This window comes from Phyllobates terribilis, unplaced genomic scaffold (assembly GCF_046119375.1).
Source record: "Phyllobates terribilis strain yellow unplaced genomic scaffold, ASM4611937v1 Scaffold_38__1_contigs__length_12584779, whole genome shotgun sequence".
Classification (NCBI taxonomy): Eukaryota; Metazoa; Chordata; class Amphibia; order Anura; family Dendrobatidae; genus Phyllobates; species Phyllobates terribilis.
The window spans coordinates 1893193-1909434 of NW_027362798.1; the positions used below are offsets into that span (position 1 = coordinate 1893193).

The 16242-nt window shown below is 49.5% G+C and overlaps 6 non-coding genes and 3 pseudogenes across 6 annotated transcripts; all 9 read left to right on the forward strand.

Annotated features, from left to right (window-relative positions):
- Positions 1 to 64: 64 nt before the first annotated feature.
- On the forward strand, positions 65 to 255 carry LOC141183814 (U2 spliceosomal RNA). The gene has a single exon (XR_012258631.1). It is a non-coding gene; the product is annotated as a U2 spliceosomal RNA (small nuclear RNA).
- Positions 256 to 1370: 1115 nt separating this feature from the next.
- On the forward strand, positions 1371 to 1448 carry LOC141183503 (U2 spliceosomal RNA; annotated as a pseudogene).
- Positions 1449 to 7012: 5564 nt separating this feature from the next.
- LOC141183282 (U2 spliceosomal RNA) lies at positions 7013 to 7205 on the forward strand. The gene has a single exon (XR_012258275.1). It is a non-coding gene; the product is annotated as a U2 spliceosomal RNA (small nuclear RNA).
- A 1115-nt stretch (positions 7206 to 8320) lies between these two features.
- Positions 8321 to 8412, forward strand: LOC141183527 (U2 spliceosomal RNA; annotated as a pseudogene).
- Positions 8413 to 9174: 762 nt separating this feature from the next.
- On the forward strand, positions 9175 to 9382 carry LOC141183364 (U2 spliceosomal RNA; annotated as a pseudogene).
- A 1115-nt stretch (positions 9383 to 10497) lies between these two features.
- On the forward strand, positions 10498 to 10688 carry LOC141183816 (U2 spliceosomal RNA). Its single transcript, XR_012258632.1, has one exon. It is a non-coding gene; the product is annotated as a U2 spliceosomal RNA (small nuclear RNA).
- A 1109-nt stretch (positions 10689 to 11797) lies between these two features.
- LOC141183817 (U2 spliceosomal RNA) lies at positions 11798 to 11988 on the forward strand. The gene has a single exon (XR_012258633.1). It is a non-coding gene; the product is annotated as a U2 spliceosomal RNA (small nuclear RNA).
- Positions 11989 to 14144: 2156 nt separating this feature from the next.
- LOC141183323 (U2 spliceosomal RNA) lies at positions 14145 to 14340 on the forward strand. The gene has a single exon (XR_012258309.1). It is a non-coding gene; the product is annotated as a U2 spliceosomal RNA (small nuclear RNA).
- Positions 14341 to 15455: 1115 nt separating this feature from the next.
- LOC141183818 (U2 spliceosomal RNA) lies at positions 15456 to 15646 on the forward strand. The gene has a single exon (XR_012258634.1). It is a non-coding gene; the product is annotated as a U2 spliceosomal RNA (small nuclear RNA).
- Positions 15647 to 16242: the final 596 nt, after the last annotated feature.

Consider the following 16242-nt stretch of genomic DNA (forward strand, 5'->3'; position numbering starts at 1 on the left):
CATCTCCACAAATGGACTTTTCAGGATCCTTGGGTGGCTCCGTAGTTTGAAACCAATTCTGGTTATCGCTTCTCGGCCTTTTGGCTAAGATCAAGTGTAGTATCTGTTCTTATCAGTTTAATATCTGATACGTCCCCTATCTGGGGACCATATATTAAATGGATTTTTAGAACAGGGAGATGGAAAAAGAGCTTGCTCTGTCCACTCCACGCATTGACCTGGTATTGCAGTATCTCCAGGACCGGTGCACCCCTTCTTTAATGCAGTTTCTAAAATCAGAAAGAATTGAATTCAATGTTTTTTGTTCATTTTGCTTGTTTGTCGGATTTTGGGATGGACTCTTTGGCTTTGCTTTTCTTCTCCTCATTGGATTTTTCATGTTCAAAGTTGCAGAAGCCAGATTACAAGCTCATTTTGGTTCAACTTCAGCAACTGTGCATTGCATTGCCATGTAATGTGATGCAATGCTATCTTTCTAGCTCTCCCTTTTTACTTCCTTTTGGATAAACAGACATATTAGGCAAGCATTTTGGAGCTTTCACCTAAATAACTACAGGTGGTGAGATAAGCTGCACAATATAATTGACCTTTCAGTATATTGTTGCACACACACCATCTATTTAGCAAATGCCCTTGTTATCAACAGCAGCCTTTTAAACTCACCTGAGCTAACAGGTATGTGCGCTGGTTACTCTGCTGCGCTTAAAATTTCTTTTTTGGTTTGCTACAAAGCCTTTTCTGAAACGTTGTCTCCTTCTGCTGGAACACTGACTTCTTTCATTTAATGCCTGCAGACTATAAAAGAGAACCCAACCCAAAAAGTTTGGTTGATTAGTCTGTGGCATTCTGTTAAACTGTTGCTTATGGCGGTCTCTGTGAGCTTCTCAGCGACATTCAGCCAGCCAGGTATCCTGCCTGCAGTAGATGGAATGTGGCAATGGAACGCTGGCTGCGCGTGTCATAATAGGCTCTGAGCCTTTATATACCTGTGCACAGCAGCAGCCACCTTCAGTCTGCTGCTGGACAGCCAGCAGCAGCAGCAGCAGGAGAGGTATGTAATCAGGAGCCCTCCTGCTAAGGGTAGACAGCTGCTCGTTCCACCCCACCCCCCGCCTTAATTGGTTCTCCTCCCTTCCAACGGTGTTGAGGCGGGTGGGAACAGCAGGGGGTGAAGGTGCTGTGTTTAAAGAGGTGGAGTTATGCAGATCTAAAACGCGTGGATTGCAGCAGCAGCAAGCCGAAAAGTGCAGGCATGTAAGGGATCTAGAGGTTGACAACATGTCTTCTTAACGGGAGTCCAGGAGCTCATCTCCACAAATGGACTTTTCAGGATCCTTGGGTGGCTCCGTAGTTTGAAACCAATTCTGGTTATCGCTTCTCGGCCTTTTGGCTAAGATCAAGTGTAGTATCTGCTCTTTTAAGAACACAAGAGCTACGATCTACACTTGACGAGAGCGATCGAACTCGGAAGGAGAAGAGCTTCGGAGCCCAGCTGACATCAGAGAACGAAGGCGGATATCGGTGGGAGGAAGAAGCTCTAAAGAATCCAGAAGAAGACGAAGACTCGGAGAAGAATCGGGCTGTCCTGTGGAATCTTCGAGGAAGAAAATCATCGAGACAAAGACCTTTCGGGGAATTTGTCCAGAACACGACGGGAGAAGAATCTGCATAGCTCCACCCATTCCGGGAAGAGTTCCAGATCCAGCTCCAAGAAGTAACTGCAGGAGGAAAGCCATGGCAAGCGCTGCGAGGAAGGCCGAAAAGAAGAGCCTGGAGCTGGGGACAGCCAGGAGGGCCCAGCCAGGAGCCGATTCTGACCCCAAGGACTCTGCCTCCACGACTGGCCAGCAGAAGGGACCCCAGAAGCCCCGCCACGAAGCTCCAGCCCTGGAGCCATGGATGCGGCAGACGGTGGCCCTGAAGCTGAAGGAAGTGGATGGGAGGGTGCCGGACATGTCCTCGGACGTGTTCTGCCAGAAGATGCTGCTGGATCGAGGCTTCTCCAGGTCGGACACCCTCAGCATCCAGACCTTCTTGACGGGGATCTTCTTCGTCACCTTCGCCACTGTGAACACCTGCAGGAGGTTCTGGGAAATGGTAAGCGCAAAAGGACCGGATAATTCTTTCTCTGCCTTTACAGGTAGCTGCCCTATCCAGAGGGATGAAAGGAGGATCACGGTCTCCATGCGCAACCCGCACACCCCAGGCCAAGACATCTGTACCTTCCTGAGACGCTTCTGTTTGGTTGTGAAGGAACCCTCTCACATCCTGAATGGACTCGGCTTCTGGACAGGTAAGTGGTCGGTGACCGTTAGACTTCACAGGGACCTGGCGTACTCAGACAGACTTCGGCACCTGCCCCCGACATTCTCCCTGGGCAACTCCTACGGCCTCATCTATTACCCGGACATGCCGCGGAACTGCAGGAGATGCGGCAAGAACGGCCACGAGATGAAGGACTGCAAGGAGGATGCCTGCAGGATTTGTCGAGTGACGGGACACAGCTCGAAGGACTGCCCGAAGAAGACGTCCTGCAACCTGTGTGGGCTGGCGGCTCATCTGTACAAGGATTGCCCCAGGCGTGAGAGATCCTGGGCATCGGTGGTTGCGATGACCCCAGCTACGGAGGACAAGGCCCCGACGACCAGGCCTGTGAAGGTCAAGGACGCGACGACCAAGGCCCCAGCGGCCAAGGCCGAGACGACCAAGGCCAAAGCGGTCAAGGAGTCGGTGGCCAAAGCCCCAGCGACGGTCCCAGCAGCTCCGAAGCAGAAGAAAAAGTCAAAGGAGGGTAAGAGTTCTGTCACCCCTCTCTCGATCCCTCCCCCTGCCACCCCCGTCCAATCCCCCCCCACCCCGGCCACCCCTGCTGAGGATTCCACTTCCTCTTCCTCCTTCCCCTACTCCTCAGCAGGTGTCCTTTCCCCTGCCCCGGCAGCCACTCTCCCTCCCCAGACCATGGTAGCGGTGGAATTAACCTTTCCTCCACCCGCCGCTATCTATTCCGAGGAGGATTTTCCCCTTCTTGTCTCCCCAGTTCCAACCCGGGGAAAGAGGAAGGTGGAGGACAGCCCTGCTACTGAATCCTCCAAAAAGAAGATTCTGGATTTCGTAGGCGAAAAGGAGGATACCCTCCCTGAGCCAGAAGAGATGGAGCACATGGTTGAGACCCTGGTGGCCGAGCCAGAAGAGGAGGAACTGGTGGTCGCCGAGATTGAGGCCGCGCTGCTTGACCAGATGGAGGAAGAGGGCCTGCTGGTGATCCCGTCACCAGCAGTCAACACCGACGAGGGACCACCCGACCGGAGTGGTAACTAAGGTGTATTGCCTGCGCTAACTTTTTCTTTTTTCCCTACATGATGGCTAATATTAACTTATTTTCCATTAATGTCAGGAGCATCAAGGACAAGTTCAGACGTCAGACTATTTATGCCTTCCTTACTTCCCAGTTGTGTGATGTTTATATGTTGCAGGAATGTTCCCTTCCCTCCTCTAGGTCCTTCAAACATCTGGCCAGGGAGTGGTCCCACGGTCCATCCTACTGGTCCGGTGGGGGTGACTGCAAGTCTGCGGGGGTCGCAATTCTGATCAGGGGGGGCGCATTCACGCTTGAGTCCGTCCAGGAGCTCATCTGCGGCAGGGCTCTTGTTGTAGATGGCAACTGGGCGGGAGAACCTGTCAGGTTCATCAACGTGTATGCGTCCCCACTGAAGAATGAGCGTTTGGAGCTTTTCCAGACCCTGAGGCTTCAGCTTGCCACCACCAGGACCTTAGTGATGGCCGGGGATTTCAACTGCCGGATCGAGGAGGACGGTCGTAGTTCTGGCACATCTGCCAAGTTGGACATCACGTCCAAGCTGCTCATCGAGATGGTAACCGAGGCCTCTCTTCAGGACGTGGTGGGCTCCATGGGGAGAGGCTCCACGAACTATTCGTGGAGCCGACCCGATGGCTCACTCCGCTCCAGGATTGACTTTGTGTTCACCTCTCGGGCAGTCAGGCAGAGTAGGCACTCGATGGTCTCCTGCTTCTTCTCCGACCACAGAGCCATTCACTTACAAGGTGTCCTCGGCGACGGTTTTCCATCCGGCCCCGGCTCCTGGAAGCTGAATTGTGCTCTGCTGGCTCAGGATGAAGTCGTGGAGGAGCTGAGAGCAGCCTACGCAATGTGGCAGTCCTACAAGGGTAGCTTCCAAACAGTCTCTGATTGGTGGGAATATGTTAAACTTGAGTTTCGCTGTTTCTTTCAGGCCAAGGGTCGACAACAGGAGTGTGAGAAGAGGAGGGACTTCAGAGGGCTGCAGCGCGAGCTGCGGTCGCTGCAGGACCTTCTTCACTGCGGCTGGGACGTGAGGGAGGAGCTGGAGGAGACCAAGAAGAGCCTGAAAAGGCACTTTGAGGAGGAGTCCAAGCGAATCATCTTCCGTTCCAAAGTGGAGAATCTGGAGAAGGGTGAGAAATGTAACTCATTCTTTTTCAGGAAACTTCATGCCGGTCACACGCCCCTGAACGAGCTGCGAGACGAGAGCGGAAACATGCGACGTGGGAAGGAGGACGTGATGAGGGTCGTCAGCGACTTCTACAGCGAACTCTACTCCCACAAGACTACCGACCCCGACGCTGCTGATAAGTTCCTGTCAGGTATCACTAACCATCTTGATCCTGCAGGCACGGCAGCCTTGGACAAACCTCTGATGGTGGGCGAATTGCTCTCTGCCGCTAAATCCTTTAGGACCGGCAGGACCCCGGGCAGTGATGGTCTTCCAGCGGAGCTCTATGTAGCGCTGGGAGACCTCATCTGTCCGGACCTGTTGGACCTGTACGAGGAGATGGTGGTGGAGGGTAGAATGCCTCCATCTTTGAGGGAAGGAATGGTCACGATCCTGTACAAGCGGAAGGGAGAGAGGTGCGACCTGAGGAATTGGCGTCCCATCACTCTGCTCAACGTGGACTACAAGATCCTGGCCAAGACGATGGCGACACGACTTAAGACGGTCATCGGACGGATCATCCACCCGGACCAGACCTGCGGCATCCCTGGACGTCGCATCGCAGACAGCCTCGCTCTCGTGCGGGACACGGTCGAGTACATCAAGGTCCGCCGCGCACACGCGGCCCTGGTCTCCTTGGATCAGGAGAAGGCCTTCGACCGGGTTTCCCACGAGTTCATGGGCCGAGCTCTGCACCGGTTAGGTTTGGGTAACATGTTTTGTTCGTATGTCCGTCTGATGTATTTTGATATCCACAGCTCGGTGTTGGTGAACGGCTGGAAGACTGACCCCTTCCCTGTCCTCTCTGGGGTCAGACAAGGCTGCCCTCTATCACCTCTTCTTTTTGTTTGTGTTATAGAACTCTTCGCAGAGGCTATCCGGCAGAATGGAGAGATCAGAGGGATCACCGCACCGGGTCCGGGACGACATGAGGTCAAGTGCTCGCTCTACATGGACGACGTCACCGTCTTCTGCGCTGATCGTGGTTCAGTCGACGCCCTCGTCCAGACGTGTGAGAGGTTCGGCCGGGCTTCAGGGGCCAAAGTCAACTGCAGGAAGTCGGAAGCCATGCTCTTCGGGGATTGGCAGCCGGCCTCCTCCGCCCCCTTCCCCTTCAACATTCAACCGGATTTCCTCAAGGTGCTGGGAGTCTGGTTCGGGAAGGAAGGAGCGGCCCTCAAGTCCTGGCAAGAACGCTTGGCCAAGGTGAAGCAACGGATCGGACTCTGGAGCCTCAGACACCTCACTTGTGAGGGTAAGGCACTCGTCCTGCGTAATGAGGTCCTGCCCGTCTTGCAGTACACGGCGCAGGCCTGGCCCCCACACGTCACTGTGTGCAGGGCCATTACCAGGACAGTGTTTCACTTTGTCTGGGGATCCAAGATGGACAGAGTCAGGCGGGCCGTCATGTACAAGGAGCCTCGCAAGGGTGGGAAGGGCGTTCCAGATATCCCCACCCTCCTGCGATCCTCTTTTGTGTGTGATTGTGTCCGCCGGACTTTGCAAGTCAAGAATGGCTCCGCGGGCAGGTCCATGTCTCGCTTCTTCCTGCTTCCTCTTTGGAGGCGACTCGGCTGGGACAAGTGGGACAGCTCCTTCCCCTACAACTGGACGACGCCATGGTTCTACGGAGACGTCGTTCGATTTGTGGGGGAGCATCAACTGGAGGGACTCAAGCCCGACTTGTGGAAGCCCAAAACTATCCACAAGCTAATCAGAGCCAAGGATGACGTGGAGAACATCACAGGACTTCACCAGGACACGCTGGAGACTGTGTGGACAAATGTGTCGTCTGACAGGCTGACCAACGGGCACAAGGACTTGTCGTGGATGGCGATTCAGGGCGGACTGCCCGTCCGGTCATTCATGCATGCCCGGAACCTGTGTAAGACCCGGTACTGCCCAAGGTGCCCCTTCGTGGAGGAAACATCTTTGCACACTTTTTGGGACTGCGGATTTGCACAGCGCCTATTGACTGCACTTGAGGACGACCTGAGGAACTCTGTCCCCAGGGCGAGCCTATCGCACCATTCTGTGCTTTACGGACTCTTCCCTGGGGTTCATACCGTCGGAGCCATCCAGGAGGCTTGGCGCCTTATGAACTGCTTCAAGGATGCCGTTTGGGTCGCCAGGAACCGGCTCATCTTGAGGAGGGAGAGGATGTCCATCCAGGACTGCCGCAGGCTGATCCACAGCCTGCTCAGAGACTATTCCATCATGGACGGTCCGGAGGACGAGGACGAGGACTAAACCCCTCCTCCCCCTCTCCCCTTATGTGTCTTGTCTTTCAATAAAGCTTCGGGCCTGTGATTTTCCCCTCCCCATCCCCTTTTTCCCAATCCCCATCCCTTATCACGGTTCGTCGTACTGTATTGATTGACATGCTTTTTCTTTCAGATTGAGTGTTTTGTGTAGCATAGGGGTGTGATGTGTCTAGTTAGTGCGTCGTATCCTCATGCTATGTAAATATGATGTAGAATTCTGTGTGTACTGGGCTGCGGCACTGTACACTGTCTGTTAACTTATTTTTTGTGCTAATAAAAGATATATTCAATCAAAAAATCTGTTCTTATCAGTTTAATATCTGATACGTCCCCTATCTGGGGACCATATATTAAATGGATTTTTAGAACAGGGAGATGGAAAAAGAGCTTGCTCTGTCCACTCCACGCATTGACCTGGTATTGCAGTATCTCCAGGACCGGTGCACCCCTTCTTTAATGCAGTTTCTAAAATCAGAAAGAATTGAATTCAATGTTTTTTGTTCATTTTGCTTGTTTGTCGGATTTTGGGATGGACTCTTTGGCTTTGCTTTTCTTCTCCTCATTGGATTTTTCATGTTCAAAGTTGCAGAAGCCAGATTACAAGCTCATTTTGGTTCAACTTCAGCAACTGTGCATTGCATTGCCATGTAATGTGATGCAATGCTATCTTTCTAGCTCTCCCTTTTTACTTCCTTTTGGATAAACAGACATATTAGGCAAGCATTTTGGAGCTTTCACCTAAATAACTACAGGTGGTGAGATAAGCTGCACAATATAATTGACCTTTCAGTATATTGTTGCACACACACCATCTATTTAGCAAATGCCCTTGTTATCAACAGCAGCCTTTTAAACTCACCTGAGCTAACAGGTATGTGCGCTGGTTACTCTGCTGCGCTTAAAATTTCTTTTTTGGTTTGCTACAATGCCTTTTCTGAAACGTTGTCTCCTTCTGCTGGAACACTGACTTCTTTCATTTAATGCCTGCAGACTATAAAAGAGAACCCAACCCAAAAAGTTTGGTTGATTAGTCTGTGGCATTCTGTTAAACTGTTGCTTATGGCGGTCTCTGTGAGCTTCTCAGCGACATTCAGCCAGCCAGGTATCCTGCCTGCAGTAGATGGAATGTGGCAATGGAACGCTGGCTGCGCGTGTCATAATAGGCTCTGAGCCTTTATATACCTGTGCACAGCAGCAGCCACCTTCAGTCTGCTGCTGGACAGCCAGCAGCAGCAGCAGCAGGAGAGGTATGTAATCAGGAGCCCTCCTGCTAAGGGTAGACAGCTGCTCGTTCCACCCCACCCCCCGCCTTAATTGGTTCTCCTCCCTTCCAACGGTGTTGAGGCGGGTGGGAACAGCAGGGGGTGAAGGTGCTGTGTTTAAAGAGGTGGAGTTATGCAGATCTAAAACGCGCGGATTGCAGCAGCAGCAAGCCGAAAAGTGCAGGCATGTAAGGGATCTAGAGGTTGACAACATGTCTTCTTAACGGGAGTCCAGGAGCTCATCTCCACAAATGGACTTTTCAGGATCCTTGGGTGGCTCCGTAGTTTGAAACCAATTCTGGTTATCGCTTCTCGGCCTTTTGGCTAAGATCAAGTGTAGTATCTTTTGAAAAGGCGGTTTTGGATGTTGGCCGCCCTAGTAGATTGATACATTATGCACACTGGGGTTTAGGCGCTTGTTAGTACGCCAGGTGGCTAATATAGTCATCTGGTGGAAAGCATGGCCCCCCAGGATCGACGCCATTGGGCCGGGGAAGATCGAAAGCCCGAAGTGTGAAGTGCCCCAGGAGTGGTGACCCTGGGGTGCCTTAACTCACTGGGATTGGGAACCCCACTTGAGTTTATGGCACATTTGCACAAGCACTTCAAATTTTCTTTCTTCGCACACACCCTTATTCCGGGCCTTCTGGCCTTAGGATGGGGAATTTTTCAATTCCCGGTCGAAGGTCCGGGCAGTATTATACTGTGAAACCTTCACTATTTATTTAATTTCTTTGTCACTGTGTGTCCACTTATTCACGTGTGTCACGTCCTACTAGGATTTTGTCGGGATGCGGTTCCCTTACGGGTTCCTCTCTTGGCAGGTCTAGGGGGGGAGTGTGTGGCCATCAGGTTCCGCTCCCCCCTGAACCCCCCTGGCTCTCCTCTTTCGGGAGGAGAGCGTTGTTGGCTCCCCTCTTCCGGGAGGGGAGCACAGTCTTTGGCTCCCAGTGCCTTGCTCGGGTGAGAACTCGGGCAGGTGCTGGGGGTAAGATTGGGTCGCCTCTGGCTTCGGCTGGAGGTGGCTTTTTGTCCCTGTTCCTCGCTGTGGCCTTTTGGCTCGGAGGGACGGGGAATGGTTTGGGGGACCCTTCTCCTTTTGGAGAGGGTTTCAAGAAGACCAGCATCCTAGTGCACTTTTTTTGTGGCACTTGTCACTTTTTTAAGCGCACTCGGGTTTTGTACACGAATTCGGGCTAAAAAAAAAAAAAAATCTGTTCTTATCAGTTTAATATCTGATACGTCCCCTATCTGGGGACCATATATTAAATGGATTTTTAGAACAGGGAGATGGAAAAAGAGCTTGCTCTGTCCACTCCACGCATTGACCTGGTATTGCAGTATCTCCAGGACCGGTGCACCCCTTCTTTAATGCAGTTTCTAAAATCAGAAAGAATTGAATTCAATGTTTTTTGTTCATTTTGCTTGTTTGTCGGATTTTGGGATGGACTCTTTGGCTTTGCTTTTCTTCTCCTCATTGGATTTTTCATGTTCAAAGTTGCAGAAGCCAGATTACAAGCTCATTTTGGTTCAACTTCAGCAACTGTGCATTGCATTGCCATGTAATGTGATGCAATGCTATCTTTCTAGCTCTCCCTTTTTACTTCCTTTTGGATAAACAGACATATTAGACAAGCATTTTGGAGCTTTCACCTAAATAACTACAGGTGGTGAGATAAGCTGCACAATATAATTGACCTTTCAGTATATTGTTGCACACACACCATCTATTTAGCAAATGCCCTTGTTATCAACAGCAGCCTTTTAAACTCACCTGAGCTAACAGGTATGTGCGCTGGTTACTCTGCTGCGCTTAAAATTTCTTTTTTGGTTTGCTACAATGCCTTTTCTGAAACGTTGTCTCCTTCTGCTGGAACACTGACTTCTTTCATTTAATGCCTGCAGACTATAAAAGAGAACCCAACCCAAAAAGTTTGGTTGATTAGTCTGTGGCATTCTGTTAAACTGTTGCTTATGGCGGTCTCTGTGAGCTTCTCAGCGACATTCAGCCAGCCAGGTATCCTGCCTGCAGTAGATGGAATGTGGCAATGGAACGCTGGCTGCGCGTGTCATAATAGGCTCTGAGCCTTTATATACCTGTGCACAGCAGCAGCCACCTTCAGTCTGCTGCTGGACAGCCAGCAGCAGCAGCAGCAGGAGAGGTATGTAATCAGGAGCCCTCCTGCTAAGGGTAGACAGCTGCTCGTTCCACCCCACCCCCCGCCTTAATTGGTTCTCCTCCCTTCCAACGGTGTTGAGGCGGGTGGGAACAGCAGGGGGTGAAGGTGCTGTGTTTAAAGAGGTGGAGTTATGCAGATCTAAAACGCGTGGATTGCAGCAGCAGCAAGCCGAAAAGTGCAGGCATGTAAGGGATCTAGAGGTTGACAACATGTCTTCTTAACGGGAGTCCAGGAGCTCATCTCCACAAATGGACTTTTCAGGATCCTTGGGTGGCTCCGTAGTTTGAAACCAATTCTGGTTATCGCTTCTCGGCCTTTTGGCTAAGATCAAGTGTAGTATCTGTTCTTATCAGTTTAATATCTGATACGTCCCCTATCTGGGGACCATATATTAAATGGATTTTTAGAACAGGGAGATGGAAAAAGAGCTTGCTCTGTCCACTCCACGCATTGACCTGGTATTGCAGTATCTCCAGGACCGGTGCACCCCTTCTTTAATGCAGTTTCTAAAATCAGAAAGAATTGAATTCAATGTTTTTTGTTCATTTTGCTTGTTTGTCGGATTTTGGGATGGACTCTTTGGCTCTGCTTTTCTTCTCCTCATTGGATTTTTCATGTTCAAAGTTGCAGAAGCCAGATTACAAGCTCATTTTGGTTCAACTTCAGCAACTGTGCATTGCATTGCCATGTAATGTGATGCAATGCTATCTTTCTAGCTCTCCCTTTTTACTTCCTTTTGGATAAACAGACATATTAGGCAAGCATTTTGGAGCTTTCACCTAAATAACTACAGGTGGTGAGATAAGCTGCACAATATAATTGACCTTTCAGTATATTGTTGCACACACACCATCTATTTAGCAAATGCCCTTGTTATCAACAGCAGCCTTTTAAACTCACCTGAGCTAACAGGTATGTGCGCTGGTTACTCTGCTGCGCTTAAAATTTCTTTTTTGGTTTGCTACAATGCCTTTTCTGAAACGTTGTCTCCTTCTGCTGGAACACTGACTTCTTTCATTTAATGCCTGCAGACTATAAAAGAGAACCCAACCCAAAAAGTTTGGTTGATTAGTCTGTGGCATTCTGTTAAACTGTTGCTTATGGCGGTCTCTGTGAGCTTCTCAGCGACATTCAGCCAGCCAGGTATCCTGCCTGCAGTAGATGGAATGTGGCAATGGAACGCTGGCTGCGCGTGTCATAATAGGCTCTGAGCCTTTATATACCTGTGCACAGCAGCAGCCACCTTCAGTCTGCTGCTGGACAGCCAGCAGCAGCAGGAGAGGTATGTAATCAGGAGCCCTCCTGCTAAGGGTAGACAGCTGCTCGTTCCACCCCACCCCCCGCCTTAATTGGTTCTCCTCCCTTCCAACGGTGTTGAGGCGGGTGGGAACAGCAGGGGGTGAAGGTGCTGTGTTTAAAGAGGTGGAGTTATGCAGATCTAAAACGCGTGGATTGCAGCAGCAGCAAGCCGAAAAGTGCAGGCATGTAAGGGATCTAGAGGTTGACAACATGTCTTCTTAACGGGAGTCCAGGAGCTCATCTCCACAAATGGACTTTTCAGGATCCTTGGGTGGCTCCGTAGTTTGAAACCAATTCTGGTTATCGCTTCTCGGCCTTTTGGCTAAGATCAAGTGTAGTATCTGTTCTTATCAGTTTAATATCTGATACGTCCCCTATCTGGGGACCATATATTAAATGGATTTTTAGAACAGGGAGATGGAAAAAGAGCTTGCTCTGTCCACTCCACGCATTGACCTGGTATTGCAGTATCTCCAGGACCGGTGCACCCCTTCTTTAATGCAGTTTCTAAAATCAGAAAGAATTGAATTCAATGTTTTTTGTTCATTTTGCTTGTTTGTCGGATTTTGGGATGGACTCTTTGGCTCTGCTTTTCTTCTCCTCATTGGATTTTTCATGTTCAAAGTTGCAGAAGCCAGATTACAAGCTCATTTTGGTTCAACTTCAGCAACTGTGCATTGCATTGCCATGTAATGTGATGCAATGCTATCTTTCTAGCTCTCCCTTTTTACTTCCTTTTGGATAAACAGACATATTAGGCAAGCATTTTGGAGCTTTCACCTAAATAACTACAGGTGGTGAGATAAGCTGCACAATATAATTGACCTTTCAGTATATTGTTGCACACACACCATCTATTTAGCAAATGCCCTTATCAACAGCAGCCTTTTAAACTCACCTGAGCTAACAGGTATGTGCGCTGGTTACTCTGCTGCGCTTAAAATTTCTTTTTTGGTTTGCTACAATGCCTTTTCTGAAACGTTGTCTCCTTCTGCTGGAACACTGACTTCTTTCATTTAATGCCTGCAGACTATAAAAGAGAACCCAACCCAAAAAGTTTGGTTGATTAGTCTGTGTCATTCTGTTAAACTGTTGCTTATGGCGGTCTCTGTGAGCTTCTCAGCGACATTCAGCCAGCCAGGTATCCTGCCTGCAGTAGATGGAATGTGGCAATGGAACGCTGGCTGCGCGTGTCATAATAGGCTCTGAGCCTTTATATACCTGTGCACAGCAGCAGCCACCTTCAGTCTGCTGCTGGACAGCCAGCAGCAGCAGCAGCAGGAGAGGTATGTAATCAGGAGCCCTCCTGCTAAGGGTAGACAGCTGCTCGTTCCACCCCACCCCCCGCCTTAATTGGTTCTCCTCCCTTCCAACGGTGTTGAGGCGGGTGGGAACAGCAGGGGGTGAAGGTGCTGTGTTTAAAGAGGTGGAGTTATGCAGATCTAAAACGCGTGGATTGCAGCAGCAGCAAGCCGAAAAGTGCAGGCATGTAAGGGATCTAGAGGTTGACAACATGTCTTCTTAACGGGAGTCCAGGAGCTCATCTCCACAAATGGACTTTTCAGGATCCTTGGGTGGCTCCGTAGTTTGAAACCAATTCTGGTTATCGCTTCTCGGCCTTTTGGCTAAGATCAAGTGTAGTGGCTCCGCGGGCAGGTCCATGTCTCGCTTCTTCCTGCTTCCTCTTTGGAGGCGACTCGGCTGGGACAAGTGGGACAGCTCCTTCCCCTACAACTGGACGACGCCATGGTTCTACGGAGACGTCGTTCGATTTGTGGGGGAACATCAACTGGAGGGACTCAAGCCCGACTTGTGGAAGCCCAAAACTATCCACAAGCTCATCAGAGCCAAGGATGACGTGGAGAACATCACAGGACTTCACCAGGACACGCTGGAGACTGTGTGGACAAATGTGTCGTCTGACAGGCTGACCAACGGGCACAAGGACTTGTCGTGGATGGCGATTCAGGGCGGACTGCCCGTCCGGTCATTCATGCATGCCCGGAACCTGTGCAAGACCCGGTACTGCCCAAGGTGCCCCTTCGTGGAGGAAACATCTTTGCACACTTTTTGGGACTGCGGATTTGCACAGCGCCTGTTGACTGCCCTTGAGGACGACCTGAGGAACTCTGTCCCCAGGGCGAGCCTATCGCACCATTCTGTGCTTTACGGACTCTTCCCTGGGGTTCATACCGTCGGAGCCATCCAGGAGGCTTGGCGCCTTATGAACTGCTTCAAGGATGCCGTTTGGGTCGCCAGGAACCGGCTCATCTTGAGGAGGGAGAGGATGTCCATCCAGGACTGCCGCAGGCTGATCCACAGCCTGCTCAGAGACTATTCCATCGTGGACGGTCCGGAGGACGAGGATGAGGACTAAACCCCTCCTCCCCCTCTCCCCTTATGTGTCTTGTCTTTCAATAAAGCTTCGGGCCTGTGATTTTCCCCTCCCCATCCCCTTTTTCCCAATCCCCATCCCTTATCACGGTTCGTTGTACTGTATTGATTGACATGCTTTTTCTTTCAGATTGAGTGTTTTGTGTAGCATAGGGGTGTGATGTGTCTAGTTAGTGCGTCGTATCCTCATGCTATGTAAATATGATGTAGAATTCTGTGTGTACTGGGCTGCGGCACTGTACACTGTCTGTTAACTTATTTTTTGTGCTAATAAAAGATATATTCAACCAAAAAAAAATCTGTTCTTATCAGTTTAATATCTGATACGTCCCCTATCTGGGGACCATATATTAAATGGATTTTTAGAACAGGGAGATGGAAAAAGAGCTTGCTCTGTCCACTCCACGCATTGACCTGGTATTGCAGTATCTCCAGGACCGGTGCACCCCTTCTTTAATGCAGTTTCTAAAATCAGAAAGAATTGAATTCAATGTTTTTTGTTCATTTTGCTTGTTTGTCGGATTTTGGGATGGACTCTTTGGCTTTGCTTTTCTTCTCCTCATTGGATTTTTCATGTTCAAAGTTGCAGAAGCCAGATTACAAGCTCATTTTGGTTCAACTTCAGCAACTGTGCATTGCATTGCCATGTAATGTGATGCAATGCTATCTTTCTAGCTCTCCCTTTTTACTTCCTTTTGGATAAACAGACATATTAGGCAAGCATTTTGGAGCTTTCACCTAAATAACTACAGGTGGTGAGATAAGCTGCACAATATAATTGACCTTTCAGTATATTGTTGCACACACACCATCTATTTAGCAAATGCCCTTGTTATCAACAGCAGCCTTTTAAACTCACCTGAGCTAACAGGTATGTGCGCTGGTTACTCTGCTGCGCTTAAAATTTCTTTTTTGGTTTGCTACAATGCCTTTTCTGAAACGTTGTCTCCTTCTGCTGGAACACTGACTTCTTTCATTTAATGCCTGCAGACTATAAAAGAGAACCCAACCCAAAAAGTTTGGTTGATTAGTCTGTGGCATTCTGTTAAACTGTTGCTTATGGCGGTCTCTGTGAGCTTCTCAGCGACATTCAGCCAGCCAGGTATCCTGCCTGCAGTAGATGGAATGTGGCAATGGAACGCTGGCTGCGCGTGTCATAATAGGCTCTGAGCCTTTATATACCTGTGCACAGCAGCAGCCACCTTCAGTCTGCTGCTGGACAGCCAGCAGCAGCAGCAGCAGGAGAGGTATGTAATCAGGAGCCCTCCTGCTAAGGCTAGACAGCTGCTCGTTCCACCCCACCCCCCGCCTTAATTGGTTCTCCTCCCTTCCAACGGTGTTGAGGCGGGTGGGAACAGCAGGGGGTGAAGGTGCTGTGTTTAAAGAGGTGGAGTTATGCAGATCTAAAACGCGTGGATTGCAGCAGCAGCAAGCCGAAAAGTGCAGGCATGTAAGGGATCTAGAGGTTGACAACATGTCTTCTTAACGGGAGTCCAGGAGCTCATCTCCACAAATGGACTTTTCAGGATCCTTGGGTGGCTCCGTAGTTTGAAACCAATTCTGGTTATCGCTTCTCGGCCTTTTGGCTAAGATCAAGTGTAGTATCTGTTCTTATCAGTTTAATATCTGATACGTCCCCTATCTGGGGACCATATATTAAATGGATTTTTAGAACAGGGAGATGGAAAAAGAGCTTGCTCTGTCCACTCCACGCATTGACCTGGTATTGCAGTATCTCCAGGACCGGTGCACCCCTTCTTTAATGCAGTTTCTAAAATCAGAAAGAATTGAATTCAATGTTTTTTGTTCATTTTGCTTGTTTGTCGGATTTTGGGATGGACTCTTTGGCTTTGCTTTTCTTCTCCTCATTGGATTTTTCATGTTCAAAGTTGCAGAAGCCAGATTACAAGCTCATTTTGGTTCAACTTCAGCAACTGTGCATTGCATTGCCATGTAATGTGATGCAATGCTATCTTTCTAGCTCTCCCTTTTTACTTCCTTTTGGATAAACAGACATATTAGGCAAGCATTTTGGAGCTTTCACCTAAATATCTACAGGTGGTGAGATAAGCTGCACAATATAATTGACCTTTCAGTATATTGTTGCACACACACCATCTATTTAGCAAATGCCCTTGTTATCAACAGCAGCCTTTTAAACTCACCTGAGCTAACAGGTATGTGCGCTGGTTACTCTGCTGCGCTTAAAATTTCTTTTTTGGTTTGCTACAATGCCTTTTCTGAAACGTTGTCTCCTTCTGCTGGAACACTGACTTCTTTCATTTAATGCCTGCAGACTATAAAAGAGAACCCAATCCAAAAAGTTTGGTTGATTAGTCTGTGGCATTCTGTT